This window comes from Schistocerca piceifrons, unplaced genomic scaffold, assembly GCF_021461385.2.
Source record: "Schistocerca piceifrons isolate TAMUIC-IGC-003096 unplaced genomic scaffold, iqSchPice1.1 HiC_scaffold_1439, whole genome shotgun sequence".
Lineage (NCBI taxonomy): Eukaryota > Metazoa > Arthropoda > Insecta > Orthoptera > Acrididae > Schistocerca > Schistocerca piceifrons.
In genome coordinates this window covers 44,033-61,849 of record NW_025727279.1, presented here as the reverse complement: position 1 = coordinate 61,849, position 17,817 = coordinate 44,033, and the positions used below count along the sequence as shown (strand labels likewise).

The 17,817-nt window shown below is 50.2% G+C and overlaps 32 non-coding genes across 32 annotated transcripts; all 32 read right to left on the bottom strand.

The window, feature by feature from the left end:
- Positions 1–117: 117 nt before the first annotated feature.
- Trnas-cga lies at positions 118–199 on the bottom strand. The gene has a single exon. It is a non-coding gene; the product is annotated as a tRNA-Ser (tRNA).
- Positions 200–337: 138 nt separating this feature from the next.
- On the bottom strand, positions 338–410 carry Trnak-uuu. The gene has a single exon. It is a non-coding gene; the product is annotated as a tRNA-Lys (tRNA).
- A 539-nt stretch (positions 411–949) lies between these two features.
- On the bottom strand, positions 950–1,022 carry Trnaf-gaa. The gene has a single exon. It is a non-coding gene; the product is annotated as a tRNA-Phe (tRNA).
- Positions 1,023–1,621: 599 nt separating this feature from the next.
- Positions 1,622–1,703, bottom strand: Trnas-uga. Its single transcript has one exon. It is a non-coding gene; the product is annotated as a tRNA-Ser (tRNA).
- A 694-nt stretch (positions 1,704–2,397) lies between these two features.
- Trnas-cga lies at positions 2,398–2,479 on the bottom strand. The gene has a single exon. It is a non-coding gene; the product is annotated as a tRNA-Ser (tRNA).
- A 138-nt stretch (positions 2,480–2,617) lies between these two features.
- On the bottom strand, positions 2,618–2,690 carry Trnak-uuu. The gene has a single exon. It is a non-coding gene; the product is annotated as a tRNA-Lys (tRNA).
- A 539-nt stretch (positions 2,691–3,229) lies between these two features.
- On the bottom strand, positions 3,230–3,302 carry Trnaf-gaa. Its single transcript has one exon. It is a non-coding gene; the product is annotated as a tRNA-Phe (tRNA).
- Positions 3,303–3,901: 599 nt separating this feature from the next.
- Trnas-uga lies at positions 3,902–3,983 on the bottom strand. Its single transcript has one exon. It is a non-coding gene; the product is annotated as a tRNA-Ser (tRNA).
- A 693-nt stretch (positions 3,984–4,676) lies between these two features.
- Trnas-cga lies at positions 4,677–4,758 on the bottom strand. Its single transcript has one exon. It is a non-coding gene; the product is annotated as a tRNA-Ser (tRNA).
- A 138-nt stretch (positions 4,759–4,896) lies between these two features.
- On the bottom strand, positions 4,897–4,969 carry Trnak-uuu. Its single transcript has one exon. It is a non-coding gene; the product is annotated as a tRNA-Lys (tRNA).
- Positions 4,970–5,508: 539 nt separating this feature from the next.
- On the bottom strand, positions 5,509–5,581 carry Trnaf-gaa. The gene has a single exon. It is a non-coding gene; the product is annotated as a tRNA-Phe (tRNA).
- Positions 5,582–6,180: 599 nt separating this feature from the next.
- Positions 6,181–6,262, bottom strand: Trnas-uga. The gene has a single exon. It is a non-coding gene; the product is annotated as a tRNA-Ser (tRNA).
- A 693-nt stretch (positions 6,263–6,955) lies between these two features.
- On the bottom strand, positions 6,956–7,037 carry Trnas-cga. Its single transcript has one exon. It is a non-coding gene; the product is annotated as a tRNA-Ser (tRNA).
- A 138-nt stretch (positions 7,038–7,175) lies between these two features.
- Positions 7,176–7,248, bottom strand: Trnak-uuu. Its single transcript has one exon. It is a non-coding gene; the product is annotated as a tRNA-Lys (tRNA).
- A 539-nt stretch (positions 7,249–7,787) lies between these two features.
- Trnaf-gaa lies at positions 7,788–7,860 on the bottom strand. Its single transcript has one exon. It is a non-coding gene; the product is annotated as a tRNA-Phe (tRNA).
- A 599-nt stretch (positions 7,861–8,459) lies between these two features.
- On the bottom strand, positions 8,460–8,541 carry Trnas-uga. The gene has a single exon. It is a non-coding gene; the product is annotated as a tRNA-Ser (tRNA).
- Positions 8,542–9,234: 693 nt separating this feature from the next.
- Positions 9,235–9,316, bottom strand: Trnas-cga. Its single transcript has one exon. It is a non-coding gene; the product is annotated as a tRNA-Ser (tRNA).
- Positions 9,317–9,454: 138 nt separating this feature from the next.
- Positions 9,455–9,527, bottom strand: Trnak-uuu. Its single transcript has one exon. It is a non-coding gene; the product is annotated as a tRNA-Lys (tRNA).
- Positions 9,528–10,066: 539 nt separating this feature from the next.
- Trnaf-gaa lies at positions 10,067–10,139 on the bottom strand. The gene has a single exon. It is a non-coding gene; the product is annotated as a tRNA-Phe (tRNA).
- Positions 10,140–10,738: 599 nt separating this feature from the next.
- Positions 10,739–10,820, bottom strand: Trnas-uga. The gene has a single exon. It is a non-coding gene; the product is annotated as a tRNA-Ser (tRNA).
- Positions 10,821–11,513: 693 nt separating this feature from the next.
- Trnas-cga lies at positions 11,514–11,595 on the bottom strand. Its single transcript has one exon. It is a non-coding gene; the product is annotated as a tRNA-Ser (tRNA).
- Positions 11,596–11,733: 138 nt separating this feature from the next.
- Positions 11,734–11,806, bottom strand: Trnak-uuu. Its single transcript has one exon. It is a non-coding gene; the product is annotated as a tRNA-Lys (tRNA).
- Positions 11,807–12,345: 539 nt separating this feature from the next.
- Trnaf-gaa lies at positions 12,346–12,418 on the bottom strand. The gene has a single exon. It is a non-coding gene; the product is annotated as a tRNA-Phe (tRNA).
- Positions 12,419–13,017: 599 nt separating this feature from the next.
- Trnas-uga lies at positions 13,018–13,099 on the bottom strand. The gene has a single exon. It is a non-coding gene; the product is annotated as a tRNA-Ser (tRNA).
- Positions 13,100–13,792: 693 nt separating this feature from the next.
- On the bottom strand, positions 13,793–13,874 carry Trnas-cga. Its single transcript has one exon. It is a non-coding gene; the product is annotated as a tRNA-Ser (tRNA).
- Positions 13,875–14,012: 138 nt separating this feature from the next.
- On the bottom strand, positions 14,013–14,085 carry Trnak-uuu. The gene has a single exon. It is a non-coding gene; the product is annotated as a tRNA-Lys (tRNA).
- A 539-nt stretch (positions 14,086–14,624) lies between these two features.
- Trnaf-gaa lies at positions 14,625–14,697 on the bottom strand. Its single transcript has one exon. It is a non-coding gene; the product is annotated as a tRNA-Phe (tRNA).
- A 599-nt stretch (positions 14,698–15,296) lies between these two features.
- Positions 15,297–15,378, bottom strand: Trnas-uga. The gene has a single exon. It is a non-coding gene; the product is annotated as a tRNA-Ser (tRNA).
- A 693-nt stretch (positions 15,379–16,071) lies between these two features.
- Positions 16,072–16,153, bottom strand: Trnas-cga. The gene has a single exon. It is a non-coding gene; the product is annotated as a tRNA-Ser (tRNA).
- Positions 16,154–16,291: 138 nt separating this feature from the next.
- On the bottom strand, positions 16,292–16,364 carry Trnak-uuu. The gene has a single exon. It is a non-coding gene; the product is annotated as a tRNA-Lys (tRNA).
- A 539-nt stretch (positions 16,365–16,903) lies between these two features.
- Positions 16,904–16,976, bottom strand: Trnaf-gaa. Its single transcript has one exon. It is a non-coding gene; the product is annotated as a tRNA-Phe (tRNA).
- Positions 16,977–17,575: 599 nt separating this feature from the next.
- On the bottom strand, positions 17,576–17,657 carry Trnas-uga. Its single transcript has one exon. It is a non-coding gene; the product is annotated as a tRNA-Ser (tRNA).
- Between the last annotated feature and the right edge of the window lie 160 nt (positions 17,658–17,817).

The window sequence follows — 17,817 nt, the reverse complement described above, 5'->3', positions numbered from 1 at the left end:
TTCTTAAACGGAAACTTTCGTCTTGTTGAGAATGGCGTCACTGGTTTGCACCCGCATTCGCCCACGCATGTCACATGTGTGCGAAAATTTTTGCTCCTCTCTTTACGCAAAATCGCACGCAGCCGGTAGGATTCGAACCTACGCTCCCATAGGGAATCTGATTTCGAGTCAGACGCCTTAACCACTCGGCCACGACTGCCGGTAGCGCGGCGTTGTCCCGACACATGCAAATGCTACCGTTTGAAGCACTGTGGTGTCAGAAAACGGCGTAGCTGCATTATTTTCCGTAGCGTTTCCACCGCTACCAGACGAATCGCTACCAAAGTTTTAAAATTTCCGCCCGGACAGGGACTTGAACCCTGGACCCTTAGGTTAAAAGCCTAATGCTCTACCGACTGAGCTATCCGGGCTCGGACGACGGTGTGAGACCTCCCACGATGCACAACTGTACATTGACTCATGTCCTTTACTGTTGTGCAATCGTTGCATGGGGCCGTTACTAATAAAACGTCGCCTAAATGCTGTCTGCAAACTTATCGCGCTAAGCTCGTAACACACTATCGAAGACTGCTGGCACACGATGCAACAACAAATTGCACCAGTTGTTACGTCTCATACGTTGGAGCAGAGAATTGACGTGTTTTGTCGACACTCACTGGGCAATTGGAAAATTCGCAAGCATTTCGAATGCAATGTTTCCCACGTTTTCGCTCATTTCGCGGTTCCGTTGAAGACGTTCTTCACCACCTGACACAGAAAAAGGAACGCAGTCGGTAGGGCTTTTTTGATTCTTTTCCTTCAAAGGGAGTTAGTTTTCTAGTGAGTTCCTCTTATGGCATGCACTAGACAACCAGAACTGCTACAGCAGAGAGTCATTTTTGTTGTCAGCTGTAGTTGCATTATCACCAACGCAGAGCAATTCCATTGGCGTCGCATCAAAACGAATACCTGCCGAAACCCGGGATCGAACCAGGGACCTTTAGATCTTCAGTCTAACGCTCTCCCAACTGAGCTATTTCGGCTGACATTGAACGTTGCTGTTTGCATGTGTTCGTTCAGCTCTGCCTCGTTGCCAATTTCACAGTCACCTTCGTCTGATAAGACACAGGGACGCTGAAAGGCGAGCAGCCGATGCAGTGAAGTCCCACACACATTTCTTCTGCTTCCATCATCGTAACAAGCAAACATGTCGACTCGACTCGTGTAATATTCACTTCGCTGACTTCACGTGACGCCGCGCTGACGCTAGAAAACCCGTGCTATGTCGATGTCAGGGGCAACTCGTGTGCAGAGAACGAGACACAAGAAGGAGTGAGCCTCTCCACCGTATGAGAGGCAGTATCTAGCAGATACACACGGTAAAACATTCGACTTGCGTTAGCTCGTAAATTGCTACACGTCATCGTCTGCAAGCTAAAAAGGACACATCTGCACTGCCCAGTGAGGCGACACTTGTACTAACACCCGGTGGGCGGCTGTGAGACGAGGAGATGAGCTGCGGCTTCTGGGCGCGACTGTAACGCTGCGCCCTGGATCAAATAACTGGTGACCCATGTGTTTAGTAGTGACGCAACTGCTAGGATGCACCTGAACGTCCATCTTTTGAGAGAGAGAAAATTTTCGCAGTCGGCAGGACTCGAACCTACGCTCCCAGAGGGAATCTGATTTCAAGTCAGACGCCTTAACCACTCGGCCACGACTGCCGGTGGCAGAAGCGACTCCCGACAAGTGAAACGGCCATCTTTAGAAGCAATCTGATGGCAGAAAGCGGCGTGGCCTCACTCTTTCCTGTAGGGTTTCCATTAGCCGTTACGAAAGTGTATTAATTTTCGCCCAGACAGGGACTTGAACCCAGGACCCTTTGGTTGAAAACCTAACGCTCTACCGACTCAGCTATGCGGGCCCACGCACGAGCATTATCGTACAGCTGCGTGGTGAGCGAGTGATTCGCATGTTGTAATTACTGGCTTATGGCTCCAATGGCGACTTCACCGACTTCCCACTGACGCACCGCTGACGCTAGTTTTTCTGTCGTCTTAAAACGATGGACATACCTCCAAGCAGCTGCGAGATCTTAAGAAAAGAAACGCTGCACCACTGCCTTCGCCGCACTCGAATGATTCAATTGCGATTCTTAAAAAGAATTGAATGTTCGCTCTGTCCAACACTTTCGAGCACATCTGTGTACTCACGATCTCAGCGACGGCTTTCTGCAGTCCCAGCGTCAGTGCGAGGTGAACCGATGGCCACAGTAAGCAGCGGTCGTCGCGAAACTCAGTATTCTTAAACGGAAACTTTCGTCTTGTTGAGAATGGCGTCACTGGTTTGCACCCGCATTCGCCCACGCATGTCACATGTGTGCGAAAATTTTTGCTCCTCTCTTTACGCAAAATCGCACGCAGCCGGTAGGATTCGAACCTACGCTCCCATAGGGAATCTGATTTCGAGTCAGACGCCTTAACCACTCGGCCACGACTGCCGGTAGCGCGGCGTTGTCCCGACACATGCAAATGCTACCGTTTGAAGCACTGTGGTGTCAGAAAACGGCGTAGCTGCATTATTTTCCGTAGCGTTTCCACCGCTACCAGACGAATCGCTACCAAAGTTTTAAAATTTCCGCCCGGACAGGGACTTGAACCCTGGACCCTTAGGTTAAAAGCCTAATGCTCTACCGACTGAGCTATCCGGGCTCGGACGACGGTGTGAGACCTCCCACGATGCACAACTGTACATTGACTCATGTCCTTTACTGTTGTGCAATCGTTGCATGGGGCCGTTACTAATAAAACGTCGCCTAAATGCTGTCTGCAAACTTATCGCGCTAAGCTCGTAACACACTATCGAAGACTGCTGGCACACGATGCAACAACAAATTGCACCAGTTGTTACGTCTCATACGTTGGAGCAGAGAATTGACGTGTTTTGTCGACACTCACTGGGCAATTGGAAAATTCGCAAGCATTTCGAATGCAATGTTTCCCACGTTTTCGCTCATTTCGCGGTTCCGTTGAAGACGTTCTTCACCACCTGACACAGAAAAAGGAACGCAGTCGGTAGGGCTTTTTTGATTCTTTTCCTTCAAAGGGAGTTAGTTTTCTAGTGAGTTCCTCTTATGGCATGCACTAGACAACCAGAACTGCTACAGCAGAGAGTCATTTTTGTTGTCAGCTGTAGTTGCATTATCACCAACGCAGAGCAATTCCATTGGCGTCGCATCAAAACGAATACCTGCCGAAACCCGGGATCGAACCAGGGACCTTTAGATCTTCAGTCTAACGCTCTCCCAACTGAGCTATTTCGGCTGACATTGAACGTTGCTGTTTGCATGTGTTCGTTCAGCTCTGCCTCGTTGCCAATTTCACAGTCACCTTCGTCTGATAAGACACAGGGACGCTGAAAGGCGAGCAGCCGATGCAGTGAAGTCCCACACACATTTCTTCTGCTTCCATCATCGTAACAAGCAAACATGTCGACTCGACTCGTGTAATATTCACTTCGCTGACTTCACGTGACGCCGCGCTGACGCTAGAAAACCCGTGCTATGTCGATGTCAGGGGCAACTCGTGTGCAGAGAACGAGACACAAGAAGGAGTGAGCCTCTCCACCGTATGAGAGGCAGTATCTAGCAGATACACACGGTAAAACATTCGACTTGCGTTAGCTCGTAAATTGCTACACGTCATCGTCTGCAAGCTAAAAAGGACACATCTGCACTGCCCAGTGAGGCGACACTTGTACTAACACCCGGTGGGCGGCTGTGAGACGAGGAGATGAGCTGCGGCTTCTGGGCGCGACTGTAACGCTGCGCCCTGGATCAAATAACTGGTGACCCATGTGTTTAGTAGTGACGCAACTGCTAGGATGCACCTGAACGTCCATCTTTTGAGAGAGAGAAAATTTTCGCAGTCGGCAGGACTCGAACCTACGCTCCCAGAGGGAATCTGATTTCAAGTCAGACGCCTTAACCACTCGGCCACGACTGCCGGTGGCAGAAGCGACTCCCGACAAGTGAAACGGCCATCTTTAGAAGCAATCTGATGGCAGAAAGCGGCGTGGCCTCACTCTTTCCTGTAGGGTTTCCATTAGCCGTTACGAAAGTGTATTAATTTTCGCCCAGACAGGGACTTGAACCCAGGACCCTTTGGTTGAAAACCTAACGCTCTACCGACTCAGCTATGCGGGCCCACGCACGAGCATTATCGTACAGCTGCGTGGTGAGCGAGTGATTCGCATGTTGTAATTACTGGCTTATGGCTCCAATGGCGACTTCACCGACTTCCCACTGACGCACCGCTGACGCTAGTTTTCTGTCGTCTTAAAACGATGGACATACCTCCAAGCAGCTGCGAGATCTTAAGAAAAGAAACGCTGCACCACTGCCTTCGCCGCACTCGAATGATTCAATTGCGATTCTTAAAAAGAATTGAATGTTCGCTCTGTCCAACACTTTCGAGCACATCTGTGTACTCACGATCTCAGCGACGGCTTTCTGCAGTCCCAGCGTCAGTGCGAGGTGAACCGATGGCCACAGTAAGCAGCGGTCGTCGCGAAACTCAGTATTCTTAAACGGAAACTTTCGTCTTGTTGAGAATGGCGTCACTGGTTTGCACCCGCATTCGCCCACGCATGTCACATGTGTGCGAAAATTTTTGCTCCTCTCTTTACGCAAAATCGCACGCAGCCGGTAGGATTCGAACCTACGCTCCCATAGGGAATCTGATTTCGAGTCAGACGCCTTAACCACTCGGCCACGACTGCCGGTAGCGCGGCGTTGTCCCGACACATGCAAATGCTACCGTTTGAAGCACTGTGGTGTCAGAAAACGGCGTAGCTGCATTATTTTCCGTAGCGTTTCCACCGCTACCAGACGAATCGCTACCAAAGTTTTAAAATTTCCGCCCGGACAGGGACTTGAACCCTGGACCCTTAGGTTAAAAGCCTAATGCTCTACCGACTGAGCTATCCGGGCTCGGACGACGGTGTGAGACCTCCCACGATGCACAACTGTACATTGACTCATGTCCTTTACTGTTGTGCAATCGTTGCATGGGGCCGTTACTAATAAAACGTCGCCTAAATGCTGTCTGCAAACTTATCGCGCTAAGCTCGTAACACACTATCGAAGACTGCTGGCACACGATGCAACAACAAATTGCACCAGTTGTTACGTCTCATACGTTGGAGCAGAGAATTGACGTGTTTTGTCGACACTCACTGGGCAATTGGAAAATTCGCAAGCATTTCGAATGCAATGTTTCCCACGTTTTCGCTCATTTCGCGGTTCCGTTGAAGACGTTCTTCACCACCTGACACAGAAAAAGGAACGCAGTCGGTAGGGCTTTTTTGATTCTTTTCCTTCAAAGGGAGTTAGTTTTCTAGTGAGTTCCTCTTATGGCATGCACTAGACAACCAGAACTGCTACAGCAGAGAGTCATTTTTGTTGTCAGCTGTAGTTGCATTATCACCAACGCAGAGCAATTCCATTGGCGTCGCATCAAAACGAATACCTGCCGAAACCCGGGATCGAACCAGGGACCTTTAGATCTTCAGTCTAACGCTCTCCCAACTGAGCTATTTCGGCTGACATTGAACGTTGCTGTTTGCATGTGTTCGTTCAGCTCTGCCTCGTTGCCAATTTCACAGTCACCTTCGTCTGATAAGACACAGGGACGCTGAAAGGCGAGCAGCCGATGCAGTGAAGTCCCACACACATTTCTTCTGCTTCCATCATCGTAACAAGCAAACATGTCGACTCGACTCGTGTAATATTCACTTCGCTGACTTCACGTGACGCCGCGCTGACGCTAGAAAACCCGTGCTATGTCGATGTCAGGGGCAACTCGTGTGCAGAGAACGAGACACAAGAAGGAGTGAGCCTCTCCACCGTATGAGAGGCAGTATCTAGCAGATACACACGGTAAAACATTCGACTTGCGTTAGCTCGTAAATTGCTACACGTCATCGTCTGCAAGCTAAAAAGGACACATCTGCACTGCCCAGTGAGGCGACACTTGTACTAACACCCGGTGGGCGGCTGTGAGACGAGGAGATGAGCTGCGGCTTCTGGGCGCGACTGTAACGCTGCGCCCTGGATCAAATAACTGGTGACCCATGTGTTTAGTAGTGACGCAACTGCTAGGATGCACCTGAACGTCCATCTTTTGAGAGAGAGAAAATTTTCGCAGTCGGCAGGACTCGAACCTACGCTCCCAGAGGGAATCTGATTTCAAGTCAGACGCCTTAACCACTCGGCCACGACTGCCGGTGGCAGAAGCGACTCCCGACAAGTGAAACGGCCATCTTTAGAAGCAATCTGATGGCAGAAAGCGGCGTGGCCTCACTCTTTCCTGTAGGGTTTCCATTAGCCGTTACGAAAGTGTATTAATTTTCGCCCAGACAGGGACTTGAACCCAGGACCCTTTGGTTGAAAACCTAACGCTCTACCGACTCAGCTATGCGGGCCCACGCACGAGCATTATCGTACAGCTGCGTGGTGAGCGAGTGATTCGCATGTTGTAATTACTGGCTTATGGCTCCAATGGCGACTTCACCGACTTCCCACTGACGCACCGCTGACGCTAGTTTTCTGTCGTCTTAAAACGATGGACATACCTCCAAGCAGCTGCGAGATCTTAAGAAAAGAAACGCTGCACCACTGCCTTCGCCGCACTCGAATGATTCAATTGCGATTCTTAAAAAGAATTGAATGTTCGCTCTGTCCAACACTTTCGAGCACATCTGTGTACTCACGATCTCAGCGACGGCTTTCTGCAGTCCCAGCGTCAGTGCGAGGTGAACCGATGGCCACAGTAAGCAGCGGTCGTCGCGAAACTCAGTATTCTTAAACGGAAACTTTCGTCTTGTTGAGAATGGCGTCACTGGTTTGCACCCGCATTCGCCCACGCATGTCACATGTGTGCGAAAATTTTTGCTCCTCTCTTTACGCAAAATCGCACGCAGCCGGTAGGATTCGAACCTACGCTCCCATAGGGAATCTGATTTCGAGTCAGACGCCTTAACCACTCGGCCACGACTGCCGGTAGCGCGGCGTTGTCCCGACACATGCAAATGCTACCGTTTGAAGCACTGTGGTGTCAGAAAACGGCGTAGCTGCATTATTTTCCGTAGCGTTTCCACCGCTACCAGACGAATCGCTACCAAAGTTTTAAAATTTCCGCCCGGACAGGGACTTGAACCCTGGACCCTTAGGTTAAAAGCCTAATGCTCTACCGACTGAGCTATCCGGGCTCGGACGACGGTGTGAGACCTCCCACGATGCACAACTGTACATTGACTCATGTCCTTTACTGTTGTGCAATCGTTGCATGGGGCCGTTACTAATAAAACGTCGCCTAAATGCTGTCTGCAAACTTATCGCGCTAAGCTCGTAACACACTATCGAAGACTGCTGGCACACGATGCAACAACAAATTGCACCAGTTGTTACGTCTCATACGTTGGAGCAGAGAATTGACGTGTTTTGTCGACACTCACTGGGCAATTGGAAAATTCGCAAGCATTTCGAATGCAATGTTTCCCACGTTTTCGCTCATTTCGCGGTTCCGTTGAAGACGTTCTTCACCACCTGACACAGAAAAAGGAACGCAGTCGGTAGGGCTTTTTTGATTCTTTTCCTTCAAAGGGAGTTAGTTTTCTAGTGAGTTCCTCTTATGGCATGCACTAGACAACCAGAACTGCTACAGCAGAGAGTCATTTTTGTTGTCAGCTGTAGTTGCATTATCACCAACGCAGAGCAATTCCATTGGCGTCGCATCAAAACGAATACCTGCCGAAACCCGGGATCGAACCAGGGACCTTTAGATCTTCAGTCTAACGCTCTCCCAACTGAGCTATTTCGGCTGACATTGAACGTTGCTGTTTGCATGTGTTCGTTCAGCTCTGCCTCGTTGCCAATTTCACAGTCACCTTCGTCTGATAAGACACAGGGACGCTGAAAGGCGAGCAGCCGATGCAGTGAAGTCCCACACACATTTCTTCTGCTTCCATCATCGTAACAAGCAAACATGTCGACTCGACTCGTGTAATATTCACTTCGCTGACTTCACGTGACGCCGCGCTGACGCTAGAAAACCCGTGCTATGTCGATGTCAGGGGCAACTCGTGTGCAGAGAACGAGACACAAGAAGGAGTGAGCCTCTCCACCGTATGAGAGGCAGTATCTAGCAGATACACACGGTAAAACATTCGACTTGCGTTAGCTCGTAAATTGCTACACGTCATCGTCTGCAAGCTAAAAAGGACACATCTGCACTGCCCAGTGAGGCGACACTTGTACTAACACCCGGTGGGCGGCTGTGAGACGAGGAGATGAGCTGCGGCTTCTGGGCGCGACTGTAACGCTGCGCCCTGGATCAAATAACTGGTGACCCATGTGTTTAGTAGTGACGCAACTGCTAGGATGCACCTGAACGTCCATCTTTTGAGAGAGAGAAAATTTTCGCAGTCGGCAGGACTCGAACCTACGCTCCCAGAGGGAATCTGATTTCAAGTCAGACGCCTTAACCACTCGGCCACGACTGCCGGTGGCAGAAGCGACTCCCGACAAGTGAAACGGCCATCTTTAGAAGCAATCTGATGGCAGAAAGCGGCGTGGCCTCACTCTTTCCTGTAGGGTTTCCATTAGCCGTTACGAAAGTGTATTAATTTTCGCCCAGACAGGGACTTGAACCCAGGACCCTTTGGTTGAAAACCTAACGCTCTACCGACTCAGCTATGCGGGCCCACGCACGAGCATTATCGTACAGCTGCGTGGTGAGCGAGTGATTCGCATGTTGTAATTACTGGCTTATGGCTCCAATGGCGACTTCACCGACTTCCCACTGACGCACCGCTGACGCTAGTTTTCTGTCGTCTTAAAACGATGGACATACCTCCAAGCAGCTGCGAGATCTTAAGAAAAGAAACGCTGCACCACTGCCTTCGCCGCACTCGAATGATTCAATTGCGATTCTTAAAAAGAATTGAATGTTCGCTCTGTCCAACACTTTCGAGCACATCTGTGTACTCACGATCTCAGCGACGGCTTTCTGCAGTCCCAGCGTCAGTGCGAGGTGAACCGATGGCCACAGTAAGCAGCGGTCGTCGCGAAACTCAGTATTCTTAAACGGAAACTTTCGTCTTGTTGAGAATGGCGTCACTGGTTTGCACCCGCATTCGCCCACGCATGTCACATGTGTGCGAAAATTTTTGCTCCTCTCTTTACGCAAAATCGCACGCAGCCGGTAGGATTCGAACCTACGCTCCCATAGGGAATCTGATTTCGAGTCAGACGCCTTAACCACTCGGCCACGACTGCCGGTAGCGCGGCGTTGTCCCGACACATGCAAATGCTACCGTTTGAAGCACTGTGGTGTCAGAAAACGGCGTAGCTGCATTATTTTCCGTAGCGTTTCCACCGCTACCAGACGAATCGCTACCAAAGTTTTAAAATTTCCGCCCGGACAGGGACTTGAACCCTGGACCCTTAGGTTAAAAGCCTAATGCTCTACCGACTGAGCTATCCGGGCTCGGACGACGGTGTGAGACCTCCCACGATGCACAACTGTACATTGACTCATGTCCTTTACTGTTGTGCAATCGTTGCATGGGGCCGTTACTAATAAAACGTCGCCTAAATGCTGTCTGCAAACTTATCGCGCTAAGCTCGTAACACACTATCGAAGACTGCTGGCACACGATGCAACAACAAATTGCACCAGTTGTTACGTCTCATACGTTGGAGCAGAGAATTGACGTGTTTTGTCGACACTCACTGGGCAATTGGAAAATTCGCAAGCATTTCGAATGCAATGTTTCCCACGTTTTCGCTCATTTCGCGGTTCCGTTGAAGACGTTCTTCACCACCTGACACAGAAAAAGGAACGCAGTCGGTAGGGCTTTTTTGATTCTTTTCCTTCAAAGGGAGTTAGTTTTCTAGTGAGTTCCTCTTATGGCATGCACTAGACAACCAGAACTGCTACAGCAGAGAGTCATTTTTGTTGTCAGCTGTAGTTGCATTATCACCAACGCAGAGCAATTCCATTGGCGTCGCATCAAAACGAATACCTGCCGAAACCCGGGATCGAACCAGGGACCTTTAGATCTTCAGTCTAACGCTCTCCCAACTGAGCTATTTCGGCTGACATTGAACGTTGCTGTTTGCATGTGTTCGTTCAGCTCTGCCTCGTTGCCAATTTCACAGTCACCTTCGTCTGATAAGACACAGGGACGCTGAAAGGCGAGCAGCCGATGCAGTGAAGTCCCACACACATTTCTTCTGCTTCCATCATCGTAACAAGCAAACATGTCGACTCGACTCGTGTAATATTCACTTCGCTGACTTCACGTGACGCCGCGCTGACGCTAGAAAACCCGTGCTATGTCGATGTCAGGGGCAACTCGTGTGCAGAGAACGAGACACAAGAAGGAGTGAGCCTCTCCACCGTATGAGAGGCAGTATCTAGCAGATACACACGGTAAAACATTCGACTTGCGTTAGCTCGTAAATTGCTACACGTCATCGTCTGCAAGCTAAAAAGGACACATCTGCACTGCCCAGTGAGGCGACACTTGTACTAACACCCGGTGGGCGGCTGTGAGACGAGGAGATGAGCTGCGGCTTCTGGGCGCGACTGTAACGCTGCGCCCTGGATCAAATAACTGGTGACCCATGTGTTTAGTAGTGACGCAACTGCTAGGATGCACCTGAACGTCCATCTTTTGAGAGAGAGAAAATTTTCGCAGTCGGCAGGACTCGAACCTACGCTCCCAGAGGGAATCTGATTTCAAGTCAGACGCCTTAACCACTCGGCCACGACTGCCGGTGGCAGAAGCGACTCCCGACAAGTGAAACGGCCATCTTTAGAAGCAATCTGATGGCAGAAAGCGGCGTGGCCTCACTCTTTCCTGTAGGGTTTCCATTAGCCGTTACGAAAGTGTATTAATTTTCGCCCAGACAGGGACTTGAACCCAGGACCCTTTGGTTGAAAACCTAACGCTCTACCGACTCAGCTATGCGGGCCCACGCACGAGCATTATCGTACAGCTGCGTGGTGAGCGAGTGATTCGCATGTTGTAATTACTGGCTTATGGCTCCAATGGCGACTTCACCGACTTCCCACTGACGCACCGCTGACGCTAGTTTTCTGTCGTCTTAAAACGATGGACATACCTCCAAGCAGCTGCGAGATCTTAAGAAAAGAAACGCTGCACCACTGCCTTCGCCGCACTCGAATGATTCAATTGCGATTCTTAAAAAGAATTGAATGTTCGCTCTGTCCAACACTTTCGAGCACATCTGTGTACTCACGATCTCAGCGACGGCTTTCTGCAGTCCCAGCGTCAGTGCGAGGTGAACCGATGGCCACAGTAAGCAGCGGTCGTCGCGAAACTCAGTATTCTTAAACGGAAACTTTCGTCTTGTTGAGAATGGCGTCACTGGTTTGCACCCGCATTCGCCCACGCATGTCACATGTGTGCGAAAATTTTTGCTCCTCTCTTTACGCAAAATCGCACGCAGCCGGTAGGATTCGAACCTACGCTCCCATAGGGAATCTGATTTCGAGTCAGACGCCTTAACCACTCGGCCACGACTGCCGGTAGCGCGGCGTTGTCCCGACACATGCAAATGCTACCGTTTGAAGCACTGTGGTGTCAGAAAACGGCGTAGCTGCATTATTTTCCGTAGCGTTTCCACCGCTACCAGACGAATCGCTACCAAAGTTTTAAAATTTCCGCCCGGACAGGGACTTGAACCCTGGACCCTTAGGTTAAAAGCCTAATGCTCTACCGACTGAGCTATCCGGGCTCGGACGACGGTGTGAGACCTCCCACGATGCACAACTGTACATTGACTCATGTCCTTTACTGTTGTGCAATCGTTGCATGGGGCCGTTACTAATAAAACGTCGCCTAAATGCTGTCTGCAAACTTATCGCGCTAAGCTCGTAACACACTATCGAAGACTGCTGGCACACGATGCAACAACAAATTGCACCAGTTGTTACGTCTCATACGTTGGAGCAGAGAATTGACGTGTTTTGTCGACACTCACTGGGCAATTGGAAAATTCGCAAGCATTTCGAATGCAATGTTTCCCACGTTTTCGCTCATTTCGCGGTTCCGTTGAAGACGTTCTTCACCACCTGACACAGAAAAAGGAACGCAGTCGGTAGGGCTTTTTTGATTCTTTTCCTTCAAAGGGAGTTAGTTTTCTAGTGAGTTCCTCTTATGGCATGCACTAGACAACCAGAACTGCTACAGCAGAGAGTCATTTTTGTTGTCAGCTGTAGTTGCATTATCACCAACGCAGAGCAATTCCATTGGCGTCGCATCAAAACGAATACCTGCCGAAACCCGGGATCGAACCAGGGACCTTTAGATCTTCAGTCTAACGCTCTCCCAACTGAGCTATTTCGGCTGACATTGAACGTTGCTGTTTGCATGTGTTCGTTCAGCTCTGCCTCGTTGCCAATTTCACAGTCACCTTCGTCTGATAAGACACAGGGACGCTGAAAGGCGAGCAGCCGATGCAGTGAAGTCCCACACACATTTCTTCTGCTTCCATCATCGTAACAAGCAAACATGTCGACTCGACTCGTGTAATATTCACTTCGCTGACTTCACGTGACGCCGCGCTGACGCTAGAAAACCCGTGCTATGTCGATGTCAGGGGCAACTCGTGTGCAGAGAACGAGACACAAGAAGGAGTGAGCCTCTCCACCGTATGAGAGGCAGTATCTAGCAGATACACACGGTAAAACATTCGACTTGCGTTAGCTCGTAAATTGCTACACGTCATCGTCTGCAAGCTAAAAAGGACACATCTGCACTGCCCAGTGAGGCGACACTTGTACTAACACCCGGTGGGCGGCTGTGAGACGAGGAGATGAGCTGCGGCTTCTGGGCGCGACTGTAACGCTGCGCCCTGGATCAAATAACTGGTGACCCATGTGTTTAGTAGTGACGCAACTGCTAGGATGCACCTGAACGTCCATCTTTTGAGAGAGAGAAAATTTTCGCAGTCGGCAGGACTCGAACCTACGCTCCCAGAGGGAATCTGATTTCAAGTCAGACGCCTTAACCACTCGGCCACGACTGCCGGTGGCAGAAGCGACTCCCGACAAGTGAAACGGCCATCTTTAGAAGCAATCTGATGGCAGAAAGCGGCGTGGCCTCACTCTTTCCTGTAGGGTTTCCATTAGCCGTTACGAAAGTGTATTAATTTTCGCCCAGACAGGGACTTGAACCCAGGACCCTTTGGTTGAAAACCTAACGCTCTACCGACTCAGCTATGCGGGCCCACGCACGAGCATTATCGTACAGCTGCGTGGTGAGCGAGTGATTCGCATGTTGTAATTACTGGCTTATGGCTCCAATGGCGACTTCACCGACTTCCCACTGACGCACCGCTGACGCTAGTTTTCTGTCGTCTTAAAACGATGGACATACCTCCAAGCAGCTGCGAGATCTTAAGAAAAGAAACGCTGCACCACTGCCTTCGCCGCACTCGAATGATTCAATTGCGATTCTTAAAAAGAATTGAATGTTCGCTCTGTCCAACACTTTCGAGCACATCTGTGTACTCACGATCTCAGCGACGGCTTTCTGCAGTCCCAGCGTCAGTGCGAGGTGAACCGATGGCCACAGTAAGCAGCGGTCGTCGCGAAACTCAGTATTCTTAAACGGAAACTTTCGTCTTGTTGAGAATGGCGTCACTGGTTTGCACCCGCATTCGCCCACGCATGTCACATGTGTGCGAAAATTTTTGCTCCTCTCTTTACGCAAAATCGCACGCAGCCGGTAGGATTCGAACCTACGCTCCCATAGGGAATCTGATTTCGAGTCAGACGCCTTAACCACTCGGCCACGACTGCCGGTAGCGCGGCGTTGTCCCGACACATGCAAATGCTACCGTTTGAAGCACTGTGGTGTCAGAAAACGGCGTAGCTGCATTATTTTCCGTAGCGTTTCCACCGCTACCAGACGAATCGCTACCAAAGTTTTAAAATTTCCGCCCGGACAGGGACTTGAACCCTGGACCCTTAGGTTAAAAGCCTAATGCTCTACCGACTGAGCTATCCGGGCTCGGACGACGGTGTGAGACCTCCCACGATGCACAACTGTACATTGACTCATGTCCTTTACTGTTGTGCAATCGTTGCATGGGGCCGTTACTAATAAAACGTCGCCTAAATGCTGTCTGCAAACTTATCGCGCTAAGCTCGTAACACACTATCGAAGACTGCTGGCACACGATGCAACAACAAATTGCACCAGTTGTTACGTCTCATACGTTGGAGCAGAGAATTGACGTGTTTTGTCGACACTCACTGGGCAATTGGAAAATTCGCAAGCATTTCGAATGCAATGTTTCCCACGTTTTCGCTCATTTCGCGGTTCCGTTGAAGACGTTCTTCACCACCTGACACAGAAAAAGGAACGCAGTCGGTAGGGCTTTTTTGATTCTTTTCCTTCAAAGGGAGTTAGTTTTCTAGTGAGTTCCTCTTATGGCATGCACTAGACAACCAGAACTGCTACAGCAGAGAGTCATTTTTGTTGTCAGCTGTAGTTGCATTATCACCAACGCAGAGCAATTCCATTGGCGTCGCATCAAAACGAATACCTGCCGAAACCCGGGATCGAACCAGGGACCTTTAGATCTTCAGTCTAACGCTCTCCCAACTGAGCTATTTCGGCTGACATTGAACGTTGCTGTTTGCATGTGTTCGTTCAGCTCTGCCTCGTTGCCAATTTCACAGTCACCTTCGTCTGATAAGACACAGGGACGCTGAAAGGCGAGCAGCCGATGCAGTGAAGTCCCACACACATTTCTTCTGCTTCCATCATCGTAACAAGCAAACATGTCGACTCGACTCGTGTAATATTCACTTCGCTGACTTCACGTGACGCCGCGCTGACGCTAGAAAACCCGTGCTATGTCGATGTCAGGGGCAACTCGTGTGCAGAGAACGAGACACAAGAAGGAGTGAGCCTCTCCACCGTATGAGAGGCAGTATCTAGCAGATACACACGGTAAAACATTCGACTTGCGTTAGCTCGTAAATTGCTACACGTCATCGTCTGCAAGCTAAAAAGGACACATCTGCACTGCCCAGTGAGGCGACACTTGTACTAACACCCGGTGGGCGGCTGTGAGACGAGGAGATGAGCTGCGGCTTCTGGGCGCGACTGTAACGCTGCGCCCTGGATCAAATAACTGGTGACCCATGTGTTTAGTAGTGACGCAACTGCTAGGATGCACCTGAACGTCCATCTTTTGAGAGAGAGAAAATTTTCGCAGTCGGCAGGACTCGAACCTACGCTCCCAGAGGGAATCTGATTTCAAGTCAGACGCCTTAACCACTCGGCCACGACTGCCGGTGGCAGAAGCGACTCCCGACAAGTGAAACGGCCATCTTTAGAAGCAATCTGATGGCAGAAAGCGGCGTGGCCTCACTCTTTCCTGTAGGGTTTCCATTAGCCGTTACGAAAGTGTATTAATTTTCGCCCAGACAGGGACTTGAACCCAGGACCCTTCGGTTGAAAACCTAACGCTCTACCGACTCAGCTATGCGGGCCCACGCACGAGCATTATCGTACAGCTGCGTGGTGAGCGAGTGATTCGCATGTTGTAATTACTGGCTTATGGCTCCAATGGCGACTTCACCGACTTCCCACTGACGCACCGCTGACGCTAGTTTTCTGTCGTCTTAAAACGATGGACATACCTCCAAGCAGCTGCGAGATCTTAAGAAAAGAAACGCTGCACCACTGCCTTCGCCGCACTCGAATGATTCAATTGCGATTCTTAAAAAGAATTGAATGTTCGCTCTGTCCAACACTTTCGAGCACATCTGTGTACTCACGATCTCAGCGACGGCTTTCTGCAGTCCCAGCGTCAGTGCGAGGTGAACCGATGGCCACAGTAAGCAGCGGTCGTCGCGAAACTCAGTATTCTTAAACGGAAACTTTCGTCTTGTTGAGAATGGCGTCACTGGTTTGCACCCGCATTCGCCCACGCATGTCACATGTGTGCGAAAATTTTTGCTCCTCTCTTTACGCAAAATCGCACGCAGCCGGTAGGATTCGAACCTACGCTCCCATAGGGAATCTGATTTCGAGTCAGACGCCTTAACCACTCGGCCACGACTGCCGGTAGCGCGGCGTTGTCCCGACACATGCAAATGCTACCGTTTGAAGCACTGTGGTGTCAGAAAACGGCGTAGCTGCATTATTTTCCGTAGCGTTTCCACCGCTACCAGACGAATCGCTACCAAAGTTTTAAAATTTCCGCCCGGACAGGGACTTGAACCCTGGACCCTTAGGTTAAAAGCCTAATGCTCTACCGACTGAGCTATCCGGGCTCGGACGACGGTGTGAGACCTCCCACGATGCACAACTGTACATTGACTCATGTCCTTTACTGTTGTGCAATCGTTGCATGGGGCCGTTACTAATAAAACGTCGCCTAAATGCTGTCTGCAAACTTATCGCGCTAAGCTCGTAACACACTATCGAAGACTGCTGGCACACGATGCAACAACAAATTGCACCAGTTGTTACGTCTCATACGTTGGAGCAGAGAATTGACGTGTTTTGTCGACACTCACTGGGCAATTGGAAAATTCGCAAGCATTTCGAATGCAATGTTTCCCACGTTTTCGCTCATTTCGCGGTTCCGTTGAAGACGTTCTTCACCACCTGACACAGAAAAAGGAACGCAGTCGGTAGGGCTTTTTTGATTCTTTTCCTTCAAAGGGAGTTAGTTTTCTAGTGAGTTCCTCTTATGGCATGCACTAGACAACCAGAACTGCTACAGCAGAGAGTCATTTTTGTTGTCAGCTGTAGTTGCATTATCACCAACGCAGAGCAATTCCATTGGCGTCGCATCAAAACGAATACCTGCCGAAACCCGGGATCGAACCAGGGACCTTTAGATCTTCAGTCTAACGCTCTCCCAACTGAGCTATTTCGGCTGACATTGAACGTTGCTGTTTGCATGTGTTCGTTCAGCTCTGCCTCGTTGCCAATTTCACAGTCACCTTCGTCTGATAAGACACAGGGACGCTGAAAGGCGAGCAGCCGATGCAGTGAAGTCCCACACACATTTCTTCTGCTTCCATCATCGTAACAAGCAAACATGTCGACTCGACTCGTGTAATATTCACTTCGCTGACTTCACGTGACGCCGCGCTGACGCTAGAAAACCCGTGCTATGTCGATGTCAGGGGCAACTCGTGTGCAGAGAACGAGACACAAGAAGGAGTGAGCCTCTCCACCGTATGAGAGGCAGTATCTAGCAGATACACACGGTAAAACATTCGACTTGCGTTAGCTCGTAAATTGCTACACGTCATCGTCTGCAAGCTAAAAAGGACACATCTGCACTGCCCAGTGAGGCGACACTTGTACTAACACCCGGTGGGCGGCTGTGAGACGAGGAGATGAGCTGCGGCTTCTGGGCGCGACTGTAACGCTGCGCCCTGGATCAAATAACTGGTGACCCATGTGTTTAGTAGTGACGCAACTGCTAGGATGCACCTGAACGTCCATCTTTTGAGAGAGAGAAAATTTTCGCAGTCGGCAGGACTCGAACCTACGCTCCCAGAGGGAATCTGATTTCAAGTCAGACGCCTTAACCACTCGGCCACGACTGCCGGTGGCAGAAGCGACTCCCGACAAGTGAAACGGCCATCTTTAGAAGCAATCTGATGGCAGAAAGCGGCGTGGCCTCACTCTTTCCTGTAGGGTTTCCATTAGCCGTTACGAAAGTGTATTAATTTTCGCCCAGACAGGGACTTGAACCCAGGACCCTTC